At 39.6% G+C, this 19183-nt stretch overlaps 1 protein-coding gene across 4 annotated transcripts in view; it reads left to right on the forward strand.

Annotated features, from left to right (window-relative positions):
* The window catches only part of Tc2n (tandem C2 domains, nuclear), a 133539-nt gene that overhangs the window by 92007 nt on the left and 22349 nt on the right, over positions 1-19183 (forward strand). The window lies entirely within an intron of this gene.

Here is a 19183-nt window from a genome sequence, read left to right on the forward strand (position 1 = left end):
CCAGCACAGCAGCCATAGAGACTGAGCTACATGTCTGCTATATATGTGCTGGGGCTCGTAGTTCCTGTGTGTTCTTTGGTTGGTTCTTTGGTCTTTGAGACTCAGTCTCAAAGAGTTCTAGGAATCCAAGTTAGTTGACTTTGTTGGTCTTCCTGTGGGGGTTCTCTTCCCTTTTCAGGACTTTCAATCCTTCCCTCAACTCTTTCATTACTATCCTGGTTTGGCAGGAGATATCTGCATCTGTTTCAGCTCACTGCTGGGTAAAGTCTCTCAGAGGATGGTTATGCTAGGTTCCTGTCTGTAAGCACAACAGAGTATCATTAATAGTATCAGAGATTGGTGGTTGCCCATGGATCAGTTTGAGTTGGGCAGGTTATTGTTTGACTTTTCCTTCAGTTTCTGCTCCATCCCTGAATTTCTTTAGACAGGACAAATTTTGGGTTGAAAGTTTTGTGGATAGATTGGTGTCCTTATCCCTCCACTGGAGGTCCTGCTTTGCTACAGGAAGTGACTTTTTTATGTTCCAAGTCTCTATTGTTGGCTTAATGTTGTTCACATGGACTCCTGGGAGCTTCCCCTATCCCAGGTCTCTGGGACTTCCCAGAGATTCTCTCCTCCACCCCCACTGCCAGTAGTTAGAGATTTTTATTCATTTTCCTTGCACTCTGGGCCTCTATTCTGTCTCTCCCCATGCCTGACCTTGACTCCCCATTCCTTTTGCCCTCCCCTCTCCATCCTGGACCAACCCTCCCTCTACCTCCTATGATTATTTTGTTTCTTCCTTCTAAGTGTGATTCAAGCTTCCATGCTTGGGCCTTAAAATGTTTAACTTTTTGGTTCTGTGGGGTTTATCATGTACTTATGATTAATATTCACTTATCAGTGAGTACATGCTATGCATGTACTTTTGAGTCTGGGTTACCTCACTCAGGATGATATTTTCTATTTCCATAAATTTGCCTGCAAAATTCTTAATGTCCTTGTTTTTAATAGCTGAATATAGTATTCCATTGTATAAATGAACCTTATTTTCTGTATCCATTCTTCAGTTGAGGGGCATTTGGGTTGTTCCCAGTTTGTGGCTATTACAAATAAAGATGCTATGAACATAGTGAAGCACGCGTTCTTGTGGTGTGGTCTTTTGGGTGTATGTCCAGGAGCAGTATAGTTGGGTCTTCAGTTAGAACTATTTCCAGTTTTATAAGAAACCATCAGATTGATTTCCAGAGTGATTGTACAAGTTTGCACTCCCAACAGGAGGAGTGTTCCCCTTTCTCCATATCCTCACCAGCATGTGTTGCCCCTTGAGTTTTTGATCTTAGTCATTCTAATGAGTATGATGGTGTAGTGTTAATTAATTAATAAAGACCACCCTGCCAGGGCCCTGCACCAAGTTCCGGCAGGTCTCGCTCTGGGCAGCTCTCACTGTCACCACAGAGCCAGTCTTTCCCAGCTAGCTCTCACAGCATCCCAGCTGTGTTTTCTCTCCACAGTAGACTCTGTAAATGACAGGAGTCCCATGCTCCCGCTCTGCACCCAAATACCTGGTAAAGCATGACTCTTAAACTTAAATAGTTAACCAAAAATATTTATGTATATTAAACTCCCTATTACATAATGCCAGTTTACAATGATAAAGTCTTATCCCAATATTTCTAACCTCTTTCAAACACCAGAAATATATCTGAAGCCATCTGGATATCTGCATCTCTCTCCCTCCACTACTGGGGTTCCCCGAGCCTCTCCCTCTCTCCTCCCCTCACTTCTCTTAGATCCTCCTCCTCTCTCCCCTCCAATCACTGGCCTCTCTCACTTTCTCAATGTGAATGGAGAGGAGATATCTTACAACATGATAGAATCTCAGAGTCATGTTGCTTTGCATGATGACTAAGTACATTTCTTTAAGTGCTTCTCAGGCATTTGATATTCCTCTATTGAGAATGCTCCATTTATTTCTGTACCCCAGTTTTTAATTGGGTTATTTGGTTTGTTGGTATCTAACTTCTTGAGTTCTTTATATATTTTGGATATTAGCCCTCCACTGGATGGATGTAGGGTTAGTGAAAATCTTTTTCCAGTCTGTAGGCTACCATTTTGTCTTATTGACGATTTTTTTTTTACCATAAAGAAGTTTTTCAATTTCATTAGGGGCCATTCATCAATTATTGATCTTAGGAACTAAGCTATTGGTATTCTGTTCAGGAAAATGTGTTCTGTACCAATGCATTCAAGGTTATCACTCTCTCTAATAGTCTAATAGGAGTCTAATAGGAGTCAGTTGAGGTCCTTAATCCACTTGGACTTGAATTTTTTGCAGGGTAATAAATATGGATCTATTTGCATTCACCTGTATGCAGTCAACCAGCTAGACCAGCACCATTCTTTGAAGATGCTTTCTTTTCCCCCTCATTGTTTGGTTTTGGCTTCTTTGTTGAAAATCAAGTGTACATGGGTATGTGGGTCTATTTTGGGGTCTTTAATTATTTTCTATTGATTACCCTGTCTATTTTTGTACCAGTACCATAAAGGCTTTTTTAAAAAATCACTATTTCTGAACATATTGAGATCAAGGATCGCAGTGATTCCTTCAGAACTTTTTTTATTGTTTAGTTTTGGGGTTTTTTAAATTGTTTTTTTTTTTGTTTTTTTTTTCCTATTCTGGGTTTTTTGTTTTTCCATATGAAGTTGAGATTGCTTTTGAAGGAATGTAAAAAAATGTGTTGGAATTTTCATGGAAATTGCATTGAATCTGTGCACTGCTTTTGGTAAGATAGCCATTTTTGCTATGTTAGTCCTATTGATAGGGACATCTTTCTATCCTCTGATATTTTCCTCAATTTTTCCTCCAGTATTTGACATTCTTTTCAGATAGGTCTTTCACTTGCTTTGTTAAAGTTACACCAAAGTATTTTATGTTCTTTGTGGCTATTGTGAAGGGTACTGTTTCCCTAATTTCTTTCTCAGCCCATTTAATACTTGTGTAGAGAAGGGCTATTGATTTTTTTTTATTGAGTATCTTCTTCATTTACATTGCCAATGGTAAAACCTTTCCCAGTTTCCCCCTCCCAAAAGCCCCCCTCCCCAATGATTCCATTCCCCTCATCCCTTCCCCTGCCTCTATGTATATGTCCCTCTACCCAACACAGTCCCACCTCTCCCCCCAAACTTCCTCTCCCCCATCTGTTTCCCTTTGTTGTGGCCTCTATTGAGCCTTTACCTGGCCAAAGGGAAGGGGGCTTATGGGACCTTCGGGGAGTGGGGGGCTAGAAAAGGAGAAATCATTTGAAATGTAAATAAAAACTATATCAAATTAAAAAAACTTAATTTCATACCAAAAGATTACAATTTAATAAAATAAAATAGGAAAAAACTATGAAAAAAAAAGACCACTCTTCCCACTGATGCCCAAAAAGGCATTCCTCTGCCACATTTTTGGCTGGAACCATGTATACCCCTTGGTTGATGATTCAGTCCCTGGGAGTCTTGGGGTGTCTGGTGTCATTGTTTTTCCCATGGGGCTATATACCCCTTCAGTTCCTCTGGACAGCCCTCCAGATCCTCTGTTGGGGATACCAAGCTCAGTCCAAGCTTGGTTGCTAGTTTCTGCTTCTGAATTCATAAGACTCTGGCAGGGCCCCTCTGGAGACAGCCATGGCTTGCTCTTTTTGGTACATGCTTCTCATCGTAGTGTTGGGGGGGGAGTTGCTGACTATTTATAGGATGAATTCCCCAGGTAGCGCACTCGCTGGGTGGCCTTCACTTCAGAATCTGCTCCACACATTGCCTCCCTTGTTGTTCCTGTGAGCATTTTGTTCCCTTTCTCAGAGGAACCATAGCTCCCCCACTTAAGTCATTCTTCTGGAGCTTCCTGTGCTGGGTGAATTGCAACTTGGAAGCCTACTTGATTATGGTGAATTGTGCTTTTTATGTGTTTTTTAAATTCAATTTGAAAGAATTTTATTGAGTATTTTTATGTTGATGTTTGTAAGTGAAATTGGTCTAAAGTTCTCTTTCTTTGTTGTGTCTTTGTGTGGTGTGGGTATCAGAATAACTGTGTCCTCATACAATGAGTTCAGTAGTATTCCTTCCATTTTAGTTTTATGGAATGGTTTGAGGAGTATTTGTATTACCTCTTTGGAAATCTGATAGAACTCTTCTAAATCCATCTGCCCCCAGATATTTTTGATTGGGAAACTTTTAATGACTGCTTCTATTTCCTTAAGGATTATGAGTCTGTTTTGATACATTTCCTGATCTTGATTCAACTTTGGTAAGTGGATTTTGTCTAGAAATTCATCCATTTTGTTTAGATTTTCCAATTTTGCGAATTACAGTCTTTTGAAGTAAAACCTAATGGTTCTTTGAATTCTCTAAGTTTATGTTCTTATGTCTCCCTTTTCATTTTTTATTTTGTTAATTTGAATATTTATTGTCTCTGTGCCTCTTAGTTTAAAGTTTGTCTATTTTGTTGATTTTCTCAAAGAAGCAGCTCTTGGTTTTGTTGATTCTTTTTTTTTTAATTTTTTTTATTCGATATAATTTATTTACATTTCAAATGATTTCTCCTTTTCTAGCCCCCCACTCCCCGAAAGTCCTGTAAGCCCCCTTCTCTTCCTCTGTCCTCCCACCCACCCCTTCTCACTTCCCCGTTCTGGTTTTGCCGAATACTGCTTCACTGAGTCTTTCCAGAACAAGGGGCCACTACTCCTTTCTTCTTGTACCTCATTTGATGTGTGGATTATGTTTTGGGTATTCCAGATTCTAGATTAATATCCACTTATTAGTGAGTGCATACCATGACTCACCTTTTGAGTCTGGGTTACCTCACTTAGTATGATGTTCTCCAGCTCCATCCATTTGCCTAAGAATTTCATGAATTCATTGTTTCTAATGGCTGAATAGTACTCCATTGTGTAGATGTACCACATTTTTTGCATCCACTCTTCTGTTGAGGGATACCTGGGTTCTTTCCAGCATCTGGCAATTATAAATAGGGCTGCTATGAGCATAGTAGAGCATGTATCCTTATTACATGGTGGGGAATCCTCTGGGTATATGCCCAGGAGTTGTACCCCATTTTTTAATAGGGTTGTTCGGTTTTCTGGAGTCTAACTTTTTGAGTTCTTTATATATATTGGATATTAGCCCTCTATCTGATGTACGACTGGTGAAGATTTTTTCCCAATTTGTTGGTTGCCGATTTGTCCTCTTGATGGTGTCCTTTGCCTTACAGAAACTTTGTAATTTTATGAGGTCCCATTTGTCAATTCTTGCTCTTAGAGCATACGCTATTGGTGTTCTGTTCAGAAACTTTCTCCCTGTACCGATGTCCTCAAGGGTCTTCCCCAGTTTCTTTTCTATTAGCTTCAGAGTGTCTGGCTTTATGTGGAGGTCCTTGATCCATTTGGATTTGAGCTTAGTACAAGGAGACAAGGATGGATCAATTCGCATTCTTCTGCATGCTGACCTCCAGTTGAACCAGCACCATTTGTTGAAAAGGCTATCTTTTTTCCATTGGATGTTTTCAGCCTCTTTGTCGAGGATCAAGTGGCCATAGGTGTGTGGGTTCATTTCTGGATCTTCAATCCTGTTCCATTGATCCTCCTGCCTGTCACTGTACCAATACCATGCAGTTTTTGACACTATTGCTCTGTAGTATTGCTTGAGGTCCGGGATACTGATTCCCCCAGACTTTCTTTTGTTGCTGAGAATAGTTTTAGCTATCCTGGGTTTTTTGTTGTTCCAGATGAATTTGATAATTGCTCTTTCTAACTCTGTGAAGAATTGAGTTGTGATTTTGATGGGTATTGCATTGAATCTGTATATTGCTTTAGGCAAAATGGCCATTTTAACTATATTGATTCTACCGATCCATGAGCATGGGAGGTTTTCCCATTTTTTGAGGTCTTCTTCCATTTCCTTCTTCAGAGTCTTGAAGTTCTTGTCATACAGATCTTTCACATGTTTGGTAAGAGTCACCCCAAGGTACTTTATACTGTTTGTGGCTATTGTGAAGGGGGTCATTTCCCTAATTTCTTTCTCAGCCTGCTTATCCTTTGAGTATAGGAAGGCCACTGATTTGCTTGAGTTGATTTTATAACCTGCCACTTTGCTGAAGTTGTTTATCAGCTGTAGGAGCTCTCTAGTTGAGTTTTTTGGGTCACTTAGGTAGACTATCATGTCGTCTGCAAATAATGATAGTTTGACTTCTTCCTTTCCAATTTGTATCCCTTTGACCTCCTTATGTTGTCGAATTGCTCGAGCTGGTACCTCAAGTACAATATTGAAAAGATAAGGAGAAAGGGGGCAGCCTTGTCTGGTCCCTGATTTCAGTGGGATTGCTTCAAGTTTCTCTCCATTTAATTTGATGCTGGCTACCGGGTTGCTGTATATTGTTTTTACTATGTTTAGGTGTGGACCTTGAATTCCTGTTCTCTCTAAGACTTTAAGCATGAAAGGATGCGGAATTTTGTCAAATGCTTTTTCAGCATCAAATGAAATGACCATGTGGTTTTTTTCTTTGAGTTTGTTTATGTAGTGGATTGCATTGATGGATTTCCTTATATTGAACCAACCCTGCATTCCCGGGATAAAGCCTACTTGATCGTGGTGGATGATCATTTTGATGTGTTCTTGGATTCGGTTGGCAAGAATTTTTTTTTATTCGATATAATTTATTTACATTTCAAATGATTTCCCCTTTTCTAGCCCCCCCCCCACTCCCCGATAGTCCCGTAAGCCCCCTTCTCTTCCCCTGTCCTCCCTCCCACCCCTTCCCACTTCCCCATTCTGGTTTTGCCGAATACTGTTTCACTGAGTCTCTCCAGAACCAGGGGCCACTCCTTCTTTCTTCTTGTATCTCATTTGATGTGTGGATTATGTTTTGGGTATTCCAGTTTTCTAGGTTAATAACCACTTATTAGTGAGTGCATACCATGATTCACCTTTTGAGTCTGGGTTACCTCACTTAGTATGATGTTCTCTAGCTCCATCCATTTGCCTAAGAATTTCATGAATTCATTGTTTCTAATGGCTGAATAGTACTCCATTGTGTAGATATACCACATTTTTTACATCCACTCTTCTGTTGAGGGATACCTGGGTTCTTTCCAGCATCTGGCAATTATAAATAGGGCTGCTATGAACATAGTAGAGCATGTATCCTTATTACATGGTGGGGAATCCTCTGGATATATGCCCAGGAGTGGTATAGCAGGATCTTCTGGAAGTGAGGTGCCCAGTTTTCGGAGGAACCACCAGACTGATTTCCAGAGTGGTTGTACCAATTTGCAACCCCACCAGCAGTGGAGGAGTGTTCCTCTTTCTCCACACCCTCTCCAACACCTGCTGTCTCCTGAATTTTTAATCTTAGCCATTCTGACTGGTGTAAGATGAAATCTTAGGGTTGTTTTGATTTGCATTTCCCTAATGACTAATGAAGTTGAGCATTTTTTAAGATGCTTCTCCGCCATCCAAAGTTCTTCAGGTGAGAATTCTTTGTTTAACTCTGTCCCCATTTTTTAATAGGGTTGTTCGGTTTTCTGGAGTCTAACTTCTTGAGTTCTTCATATATATTGGATATTAGCCCTCTATCTGATGTAGGGTTGGTGAAGATCTTTTCCCAATTTGTTGGTTGCCGATCTGTCCTCTTGATGGTGTCCTTTGCCTTACAGAAACTCTGTAACCTTATGAGGTCCCCTTTGTCAATTCTTGCTCTTAGAGCATATGCTATTGGTGTTCTGTTCAGAAACCTTCTCCCTGTACCGATGTCCTCAAGGGTCTTCCCCAGTTTCTTTTCTATTAGCTTCAGAGTGTCCTATGTGCTTTATGTGGAGGTCCTTGATCCATTTGGATTTGAGCTTAGTACAAGGAGACAAGGATGGATCAATTCGCATTCTTCTGCATGCTGACCTCCAGTTGAACCAGTACCATTTGTTGAAAAGGCTATCTTTTTTCCATTGGATGTTTTCAGCCTCTTTGTCGAGGATCAAGTGGCCATAGGTGTGTGGGTTCATTTCTGGATCTTCAATCCTGTTCCATTGATCCTCCTGCCTGTCACTGTACCAATACCATGCAGTTTTTAACACTATTGCTCTGTAGTATTGCTTGAGGTCAGGGATACTGATTCCCCCAGATTTTCTTTTGTTGCTGAGAATAGTTTTAGCTATCCTGGGTTTTTTGTTGTTCCAGATGAATTTGATAATTGCTCTTTCTAACTCTGTGAAGAATTGAGTTGGGATTTTGATGGGTATTGCATTGAATCTGTATATTGCTTTAGGCAAAATGGCCATTTTAACTATATTGATTCTACCGATCCATGAGCATGGGAGGTTTTCCCATTTTTTGAGGTCTTCTTCCATTTCCTTCTTCAGAGTCTTGAAGTTCTTGTCATACAGATCTTTCACATGTTCGGTAAGAGTCACCCCAAGATACTTTATACTGTTTGTGGCTATTGTGAAGGGGGTCATTTCCCTAATTTCTTTCTCAGCCTGCTTATCCTTTGAGTATAGGAAGGCCACTGATTTGCTTGAGTTGATTTTATAACCTGCCACTTTGCTGAAGTTGTTTATCAGCTGTAGGAGCTCTCTAGTGGAGTTCTTTGGATCACTTAGGTAGACGATCATGTCGTCTGCAAATAATGATAGTTTGAATTCTTCCTTTCCAATTTGTATCCCTTTGACCTCCTTATGTTGTCGAATTGCCCGAGCTAGTACCTCAAGTACAATATTGAAAAAATAAGGAGAAAGGGGGCAGCCTTGTCTGGTCCCTGATTTCAGTGGGATTGCTTCAAGTTTCTCTCCATTTAGTTTGATGCTGGCTACCGGTTTGCTGTATATTGCTTTTACTATGTTTAGGTATGGGCCTTGAATTCCTGTTCTCTCCAAGACTTTAAGCATGAAGGGATGCTGAATTTTGTCAAATGCTTTTTCAGCATCCAATGAAATGACCATGTGGTTTTGTTCTTTGAGTTTGTTTATGTAGTGGATTGTATTGATGGATTTCCGTATATTGAACCAACCCTGCATTCCCGGGATAAAGGTTGGCAAGAATTTTATTGAGTATTTTTGCATCGATGTTCATAAGGGAAACTGGTCTGAAGTTCTCTTTCTTTGTTGGATCTTTGTGTGGCTTTGGTATCAGCATAATTGTGGCTTCGTAGAAGGAATTGGGTAGTGTTCCTTCAGTTTCTATTTTGTGGAAAAGTTTGAAGAGTATTGGTGTTAACTCTTCTTTGAAGGTCTGATAGAATTCTGCACTGAAACCATCTGGTCCTGTGCTTTTTTTGGTTGGAAGACTTTCTATGACTCCTTCTATTTCTTTAGACATTATGGGACTGTTTAGATGGTCTAGTTGGTCCTGATTTAATTTTGGTATTTGGTATCTGTCAAGGAAATTGTCCATTTCCTCCAGATTCTCCAGTTGTGTTGAGTACAGGCTCTTGTAGTAGGATCTGATGATTTTTTGGATTTCCTCAGTTTCCGTTGTTATATCTCCCTTTTCATTTCTAAGTTTGTTAATTTGGATACTTTCTCTGTGCCCTTTGGTCAGTCTGGCTAAGGGTTTATCTATCTTATTGATTTTCTCAAAGAACCAGCTCCTGGTTTTGTTGATTTTTTGTATGGTTCTCTTTGTTTCTACTTGATTGATTTCAGCCCTGAGTTTGATGATTTCCTGCCTCCTACTCCTCCTGGGTGATATAGCTTCTTTTTGTTCCAGGGCTTTCAGGTGTGTCATTAAGCTGGTAATGTATGCTCTCTCCATTTTCTTTTTGGAGGCACTCAGGGCTATGAGTTTTCCTCTTAGCACTGCTTTCATTGTGTCCCATAGATTTGGGTATGTTGTGTTTTCATTTTCATTGTGTTCTAAAAAGTCTTTAATTTCTTTCTTTATTTCTTCCTTGACCAAGGTATCATTGAGTAGAATATTGTTCAGTTTCCACGTGTATGTGGGTTTTATGTTGTTTTTGTTGCTATTGAAGACCACTTTTACTCCATAGTGATCAGATAGGAGGCATGGGATTAGTTCAATCTTCTTATATTTGTTGAGCTCTGCCTTGTGACCAATTATATGGTCGATTTTGGAGAAGGTACCATGACGTGCTGAGAAAAAGGTATATTCTTTTGTTTTAGGATAGAAAGTTCTATATATATCTGTTAAATCTAATTGGTCCAAAACTTCAATTAGTTTCATTATGTCCCTGTTTAGTTTCTGTTTTCCTGATTGGTCCATTGAGGAAAGTGCAGTGTTGAAGTCACCCACAATTATTGTGTTAGGTGCAATGTGTGCTTTGAGTTTTAATAAAGTTTCTTTTACGAAAGAGGGTGCCCTTGCATTTGGAGCATAGATGTTCAGGATTGAGAGTTCTTCTTGTTGTATTTTTCCTTTGACCAGCAAGAAGTGTCCCTCAGAGTCTCTTTTGATGACTTTGGGTTGAAAGTCAATTTTATCTGATATTAAAATGGCTACTCCAGCTTGTTTCCTGAGACCATTTGCTTGTAAAATTGTCTTTCAGCCTTTTACTCTAAGGTAGTGTTTGTCTTTGACCCTGAGGTGTGTTTCCTATAAGCAGCAAAATGAAGGGTCCTGTTTGTGTATCCAGTGAGTTAGTCTGTGTCTTTTTATTGGGGCATTAAGTCCATTGATGTTAAGAGATATTAAGGAATAGTGCTTGTTACTTCCTATCATTTTTGACGTTATTTTTTAAATTTGATTGCTTAACTTCTTTTGGGTTTGATGAAAGGTTACTATCTTGCTTTTTCCAGGGTGAAGTTTCCCTCCTTGTATTGGTGTTTTCCTCCTATTATCCTTTGTAGGGCTGGGTTTGTGGATAGATATTGGGTAAACTTGGTTTTGTCATGAAATATCTTAGTTTCTCCATCTATGGTGATTGAGAGTTTTGCTGGATATAGTAGTTTTGGTTGGCATTTGTGTTCTCTTAGAGTCTGCATGAGATCTGCCCAGGACCTTCTAGCCTTCATAGTCTCAGGTGAAAAGTCTGCTGTGATTCTGATAGGTCTTCCTTTATATGTTACTTGGCCTTTTTCTCTTACTGCCTTTAATATTCTTTCTTTGTTTAGAACATTTGGTGTTTTGATTATTATGTGACAGGAAGTATTTCTGTTTTGGTCCAGTCTGTTTGGAGTTCTGTAGGCTTCTGGTATATTCATGGGCATCTCTCTCTTTAGGTTTGGGAGGTTTTCTTCCATAATTTTATTGAAGATATTTGCTGGCCCTTTAAGTTGTAAATCTTCACTCTCATCTATGCCTATAATCCTTAGGTTTGGTCTTCTCATTGTGTCCTGGATTTCCTGGATATTTTGGGTTACAAGTTTTTTGCATTTTGCATTTTCTTTAACTGTTGAGTCCATGGTTTCTATGGAATCTTCAGCATCTGAGATTCTTTCTTCTATCTCTTGAATTCTGTTGTTGATATTTGCATCTCTGTTCCCTGATTTCTTCCCAAGGCTTTCTATCTCCAAAGTTGTCTCCCTTTGAGTTTTCTTAGTTGTTTCTACTTCTGATTTTAGATCCTGGATGGTTTTGCTTAGCTCCTTCACTTGCTTGTTTGTGCTTTCCTGCAATTCTTTAAGAGATTTTTGTGTTTCCTCTTTCATGACCTCAGCCTGTTGACCAAAGTTCTCCTGTATTTCTTTAAGTGTTTTTTGCGTTTCCTCATTGTTGGCTTTTGTATTCTCCTGGATTTCTTTCAATGATTTTTTTGTTTCCCTTGCAAGGGCTTCTAACTTTTGATCCATTTTCTCCTGAATTTCTTTAAGTATGTCCTTCATGTGTTCCTGTACCAGGATCATGACCAGTGATTTTAAATCCAAATCTTGTTTTACTGGTGTGATGGGGTATCCAGGACATGTTGGTAGAGGAGAGTTGGGTTCAGATGTTGCCATATTGCCTTGATTTCTGTTAGTGATGTTCCTGGTTTGCCTTTTGCCATCTGGTTCTCACTGGTGTTAGTTGGTCTTGTCAGTGCTGGACTCACCAGTGCAAGCTGCCCCTTCCCAGTTGGCCTCTGGTGCACAGCTTACCTCCTGCACTACCTGTAGACAGGGTGCAGCCTGCTGCCCAGGCTGTTCAGATCTGGAAGCAGGCACCTGAAGGCTCCCGCTGGGGCCTGCTGGATTCACAGGAGCACACAGACTTCTCCTCTCTGGCAACCCTGAAGCCCGTCTAGCCTGTTGCAGGATGTGGAGATGTGGTGCCGCTGCCCAGTCTGATCTAGATCCCGAAGCGGAGAGAGTTGAGCTGAGGGCTCCGTCCTGAGGCCTCAGGACTGGGACCCAAGCTCTGGGCAGCAGGAGCAAGCTGTGCTGCGAGCTCCCAGACTGCCTCTGGGTGCACACTGGGTCTCCTGCACTTCCTGGAGACTGAGGGCTGTGGCCCTGGCTGTTCAGATCCCAAAGCAGGCACCAGAAGGCTCCTGCTGGGGCCCGCTGGATTCACCGGAGCACACCAACTTCTCCCAGCTGGCCGCCTGGAAGTCCCTCTAGCCTCTTGCAGGACCTGGAGATGTGGTGTTGCCGCCCAGGCTGATCTGGATCCAGAAGCGGAGAGAGTTGAGCTGAGGGCTCCCGCCAGAGGCCTCAGGACCGACCGGGACCCAAGCGCTGAGAGCTCCCAGACTGCCTCTCTTGTTGATTCTTTATTTATTTGTTCTCTTTGTTTATAATTGATTGATTTCAGCCCTGATTTTGATTATTTCCTGCTGTCTACTCCTCTTGGGTATGTTTACTTTCTTTTGTTGTAGAACTTTCAGGTGTGCTCTTAAGTTGGTAGTATTAGATCTCTTCAGTTTCTCTGTGAAGCCACCTAGAACTATGAATTTTTCTCTTAGCACTGCTTTCATCGTGTCCCATAGGTTTGTGTATGCTGTGCCTTCATTTTTGTTGAATTCTAGAAAGTCTTTAATTTCTTTATTTCTTCCTTGACAAAGTGATCATTGAGTAGAAAGTTGTTCAGTTTCCATGAGTATGTGCGCTCTGGGTTTCTGTTTTAGTTCAAGTCCAGTCTTATTCCTTGGTAATCTGATATAGTGCAAGGGGTTATTTCATTCTTCTTGTATCTGTTGAGGTTTGCTTTGTGCCCAGTTGTATGTTCAGGTTTGGGGAAGGATCCATGGGATGCTGAAAAAAATGTATAGCCTTTGTTTTGGTGAAATGTTTTGTAGCTACTTGTTAAATATATTTGGTTAGTAACAATGGTCAGTTTAATTGTTTCTCTGTTTAGTTTCTGTTTCTATGACCTTTCCTTTGTTGAGAATGGAGAGATTAAGTCTCCCACTATTATTGTGTGTAGTTCAGTGTGTTGATTTGAGCTTTAGTAAAGTTTAAGTATTGGTTTCCTTTGAATTTGGGACATAGAAATTCCAAATTGAGACTTCATCTTGGTGGATTTGATGAGTATGAAGTGTCCTTACCATCTCATATAATAACTTTTGTTTGAAAGTCTATTTTGTGAGATATTAGAATGGCTATTCCTGCTTGTTTCTTATGGTTGTTTTCTTGGAAAATCTTTTTCTAGCCCTTTACTCTGAAATAGTGTCTATCTCTCTTGCTGAGATATGTTTTTTTTATATGAAGAAGAATGGTGGACCCTGTTTACATACCCAGTTTGTTAGCATGTGTCTTTTAATTGGTGAATTGAATCCACTGATTTTGAGAGCTATTAATGACCAATAATTATTAGTTCCTGTTATTTTGTTGTTGGTTTTGTTTGTGTGTGTGTGTGTGTGTGTGTGTGTATGTGCGCGTGTGTGTGACTTTCTTCTTTTGGTTTGTTTTTTGTATGAGATGATTAAAATGATTAATTCTTTTAATTGAATATTTTGTTTATTTACATTTCAAATGTTATCCCCTTTCCTGGTTTTCCCTCTGCAATGCCCCTAAGCCATCCCCCCTTACCCTGCTTCTGTGAGGGTGCTCCCACCCCTACCCATCCACCCACCCCCACCTCACTTCCCCAGCACTACTATATTGGGGCATCAAGCCTTCACAGGACCCAGGGCTTCCCCTCCTATTGATGCCAGATAAGGCCCCTTCAGCTCCTTCAGTCCTTCTCCTGACTCCTCCATTGGAGTCCCTGTGCTCAGTCCAATGGTTGGCTACAAGTCTCACATCTGTATTTGACAGTATCTGGCAGAGCCTCTCAGAGGAGACAACTATATCAGTTTTCTATCAGCAAGCACTTCTTGGCATCAGCAATAGTGACTGAGTTTGGTCACTACATATGGGGTGGATCTCTAGGTATGGCAGTCTCTGGATGGCTTTTTCTTCAGTTTCTGCTTCACTCTTTGTCCCTGTAGTTCCTTTAAACAGGAGCAATTTTGGGTTAAGATTTTGGAGATGGGTGGGTGGCCCCATCCCTAAACTGGGAGGCCATGCCTAATCTTTGGATATGGTCTTGACAGGTTCTCCCTCCCCTTTCTTGGGAATTTTAGCTAGTGTCATCCTTGTGGGGTCCTTTAAAGCTCTTTCTTTCCTGGCACCTGGGACTTTCTGGTAGCTACCTCCAGTTCCCCATCCCCCATTGCTACACACCTCTGTTCAATTTCCTGACGATCTGTACATCTCCTCTATCCCCCATACCTGATTCTGCTCCTCTTTTTCCTACCCCCCTCCTTTCTTCCTCCCAAGTTCCCCCCCACTCTCTATTTCCCTAGACTATTTTGTTCCCCCTAAGTAGGAGTGAAACATCCACTCTTTGGTCTTCCTTCCTCTTGAGTTTCATGTGGTCTGTGAGTTGTATTGTGGTTATTCCACCCTCTTTGCCTCATATCCACTTATTAGTGAGTACAAACCATGTGTGTTCTTTTGTAACTGAGTTACTTCACTCAGGATGATATTTTCTAGATTCATGAGTCGTTGTTTTTAATAGCTGAGTAGTACTCTATTGTGTAAATGCACCACACTTTCTGTATCTATTCCTCTGTTGAGGGATATCTAGATTGTTTCCAGTTTCTGGCTATTATAATTATGGCTGCTATGAACATAGAGGAGCATGTATCCTTATTACATATTGGAGCATCTTCTGGGTATATGCAGGAGTGGTATATCTGGGTCTCAGGTAGTAAGTACTGTGTCCAATTTTCTGAGGAATTGCCACACTGATTTCCAGAGTGGTTATACCAGGTTGAAATCCCATCAGCAATGGAAGAGTGTTCCTCTTTCTCTATACCCTCATCAACATCTGCTGTCCCCTGAGTTTTTGATCTTAGCTATTCTGACTGATGTGAGGCAGAATCTCAGGGTTATTTTGATTTACATTTCCCTGATGATTAAGGATGTTGAACATTTCTTTAGATGCTTCTTGGCCATTTGAGTTTCCTCAGTTGAGAATTCTCTGTTTAGCTCTGTAACCTATTTTTTAATAGGGTTATTTGGTTTGTTGGAGTCTTAACTTCTTGAGTTCTTTGTATATACTGGATATTAGCGCTCTGTCAGATGGAGGATTGGTAAAGATCTTTTCCCAAACTGTTGGTTGATGTTTTTTCCTTTTGACAGTGTCCTTTGCCTTACAGAAGCTTTGAAGTTTTATGAGGTCCCATTTGGCGATTCTTGATCTTATATCCTAAGCCATTGATGTTCTGTTCAGGAAAGTTTGCCCTGTATCCAAGTGTTTGAGGCTCTTTCCCTCTTTCTCTTCTGTTAGTTTCAGTGTATCTGTTTTTATGTGGAGGTCCTTGATCCACTTGGACTTCAGCATTGTACAAGGAGATAAGAATGGATTGATCTGCATTTTTCTACTTGCTGACTTCCAGTTGAAATAGCACCATTTGTTAAAAATGCTGTCTTTTTTCCACTGAGTGGTTTTTAGCTCTATTGTCAAAGATCAAGTGACCATAGGCGAGTGTGTGCATATCTGGGTCTTCAATTCTATTCCATTGATCTATCTGCCTGTCTCTGTACCAATACCATGCTGTTTTTTATCATTGCTCTGTAATACAGTTTGAGGTCAGGGATGGTGCTTCCCCTAGAAGTTCTTTTATTGTTGAGAATAGTTTTCACCATTCTGGTATTTGGTTATTTCAAATTAATTTGCAAATTACTCTTTCTAACTCTATAAAAAATTGAGTTGGAATTTTCATGGGAATTGCATCAAATCTGTAAATTGCTTTCAGCAAGATGGATTTTTTTGTATTCATTGTGCCAATACAATGGGAGATTTTTCCATCTTCTGAGTTCTTCAATTTCTTTCTTCAGGGAATTGAAGTTCTTTTCATATAGATCTTTTACTTCCTTGGTTAGGGTCACACCAAGGTATTTTATATCATTTGTGAATATTGTGAAGGGTGTCATTTCCCTAATTTTTCTCAGCTTCTTTATCCTTTGAGTATGGGAAGGCTACTGATTTGTTTGAGTTAATTTTATATCCAGCCACTTTGCTTAAGTTGCTTATTACATTTAGGAGTTCTCTGGTGAAGTTTTTGGGGTCACTTAAGTGTACTATCATATATCTACAAATAGTAATATTTTGACTTCTGCCTGTCTAATTTGCATCACTTTGACCTCCTTTTGTTGTCTAATTTTTCTTGGTAGGATTTCTAGTACTATATTGAATATGTAGGGAGAGAGTAAGCATCCTTGTGTGGTTCCCAATTTTAGTGGGATTGCTTCAAGTTTCTCTCCATTTAGTTTGATGTTGGCTACTAGTTTGCTCTCTATTGCTTTTACTATGTTTAGGTATAGGCTTTGGATTCCTGATCTTTCCAAGACTTTTACCATGAAAGGGTGTTGAATTTTGTCAAAGGCTTTCTCAGCATCTAATGAGATTATCATGTGGCTTTTTTCTTCATTTATTGTTTATATCCTTGCTTAAGTTGATTGATTTCCATATATTAAACCATCCCTGCAGCCCTGGGATGAAAGAAAGCCTACTTGTTCATGGTGAATAATCATTTTGATATGTTCTTGGATTTGGTTTGTGTTTCCTCTTTAAGGGCTTTTACCTTTTTGCCTGTAATCTTCTGGATTTCTTTCTTTTTTTAAAATATTTATTTATTTTTACTTATATTAGTACATTTTCACGATCTTCCAATACACCAGAAGAGGGCATCAGATCCCATTACACATGATTGCTGGGAATTGAACTCAGGACCTCTGTGAGAGCAGTCAGTGCTCTTAACCACTGAGCCATTTCTCCAGCCCCTCTCATGTATTTCTTTAAGGGTGTTAATGTCCCTTTTTAAGTCCTCAATTAACAGAGTCTTGTTTTCCTGGTATGTTGGGGTATCTAGGGCTTGCTGTGATGGGAGAACTGGGTTCTGATGATGCCAAGTCCCTTTGTTTTCTTTTGCTTATGATCTTGCCCTTGCTTCTTGTCATCTGTTTATCTCTGGTGTTAGCTGGTCTCCTTTGACTCCTCCCAGATCCTCTGAACCTACCCAGTTCCACACAGGAATTATCTTTTAATGACTCTAAAACAATGATTTCCAACCCATGGGTCATGATCCCATTGGGGGTCACATATTAGATATCCTGCATATCAGATATTTACATTATGATTCATAACAGTAACTAAACTACAGTTATGAAATAGTAAAGACATTTTATGGTTAGGTCATTACAACATAAGGAACTGTATTAAAGGGTCCCAGCATTACAAATATTTAAAACTACTGCTCTAAAACATACATTTTGGGGAAATTATTTTGGTAACATACATAAAAAACTCAAAATGTTTACAGTTAGCAACACAGATATTTTATTTGAAATATGTTCCATGAAAGTAATCTAAGATGCAAACAGCATATATAAAATGTTGGTAATTTTGTTTATAGTAGTAGAAAACTTGAATAAAATTCTAAATGATTCTGGAGAAATGATGCACTCAAGGATGAGCACTTTCTGAATTAAGCAATTTTATTATTTTAAAATAAAAGTAAGTAAATAGGAAAAGTTAGGAAAAATACCTTCATGATTCTTTCACTTTCAAAATTTATTTTCATAAATCAAGTGGTTTGAAAAATTCCTATTATGAAAATTATGAAATATACCATCACACTTGCACTGTGTAAGATTTTAAATAGTTCATGTGTAATATTTTATTGGTGTAGTTCTATAGCTTGATAATATAAAAGAAACAGTTCAGTTGTTGGGAGGCCAACAGAATCGTAATTCTGTCTGATTTGATATAAATTATAATATCTTTGAAACTTTGGAGACAATAGCCATCATATTTGCTATTTGACTAGATATCTTGACTTTTTAAAAAGGTCCACCAACAATGCAAAGAAGGAAGTACATAGCAAAGAACAATTTTGTGTTTAATCTCTGTTAAAGAGAGAATTCAATTCTCTTTGTGTGAACAGCTTAGACTTTCTATGCTTTGTAAACTTGTATATGAAAATTTTCAAATATTGTCATCAAATTTTGAAAAAATTATAATGAATAGCAAGAAAGGTATTATCAGAAAACCAGAAACTATAGAAAATAGTCTAATTTTCAAAAAGGCAAAGCTATATTCTGATGAGGCTATTATTAATATTGATCTTAATTTCTAAGTAATATAAAGATGAATTGTGAAACTAAGTAATACAGTAAAACAAGAGCTCCATTTTCATTTTTAAAAATATCTTTAATCTTTTTAAAATCTTTAATCTTTTTTCAACAGTACAGTCATTATCCTTTTTCTTTTCTGCCCTCTGACAGTTCCTCATTCTATTCCTGCTTCCCTCATCTTAAAGAGGATGTCCCACACACCCAACAACACCATACCCTGCCATACCTCCCCATTTCCTGGAGCCTCAAGTCTTTTGAGGGTTAGGCATGTCTGTCTTCACTCAGGCCAGACCAGGCAGTCCTCTGCTGTATATGTGTTGGTGGCCTTGCACCAGCTGGTGTATGCTGCCTGGTCAGAGGTTTAGTTTCTGAGAGATCTCTGGGGTTCAGGTTAGTTCAAACTGCTGGTCTTCCTATGGGGTTGCCCCTTTCCTCAACTTCTTCCAGCTTTTTCCTAACTCAACTACAGGGGTCCCTGACTTCAGTCCATTGGTTAGATTTAAGTATATGCTTCTGTCTTAGTCAGCTAGGTTGTTGGGCCTCTCAGAGGGCAGCCATGCTAGGCTCCTGTCTGTAATTATATCATGGCATCAGTAATAGTGTCAGGTCTTGAAGCTTCCCCTTGAGATGGGTACCATTTTGGGCTAGTCACTGGATCTCCTTTCCCTCAGTCT

This window comes from Apodemus sylvaticus, chromosome 6 (assembly GCF_947179515.1).
Source record: "Apodemus sylvaticus chromosome 6, mApoSyl1.1, whole genome shotgun sequence".
In the NCBI taxonomy this organism is placed as follows: domain Eukaryota; kingdom Metazoa; phylum Chordata; class Mammalia; order Rodentia; family Muridae; genus Apodemus; species Apodemus sylvaticus.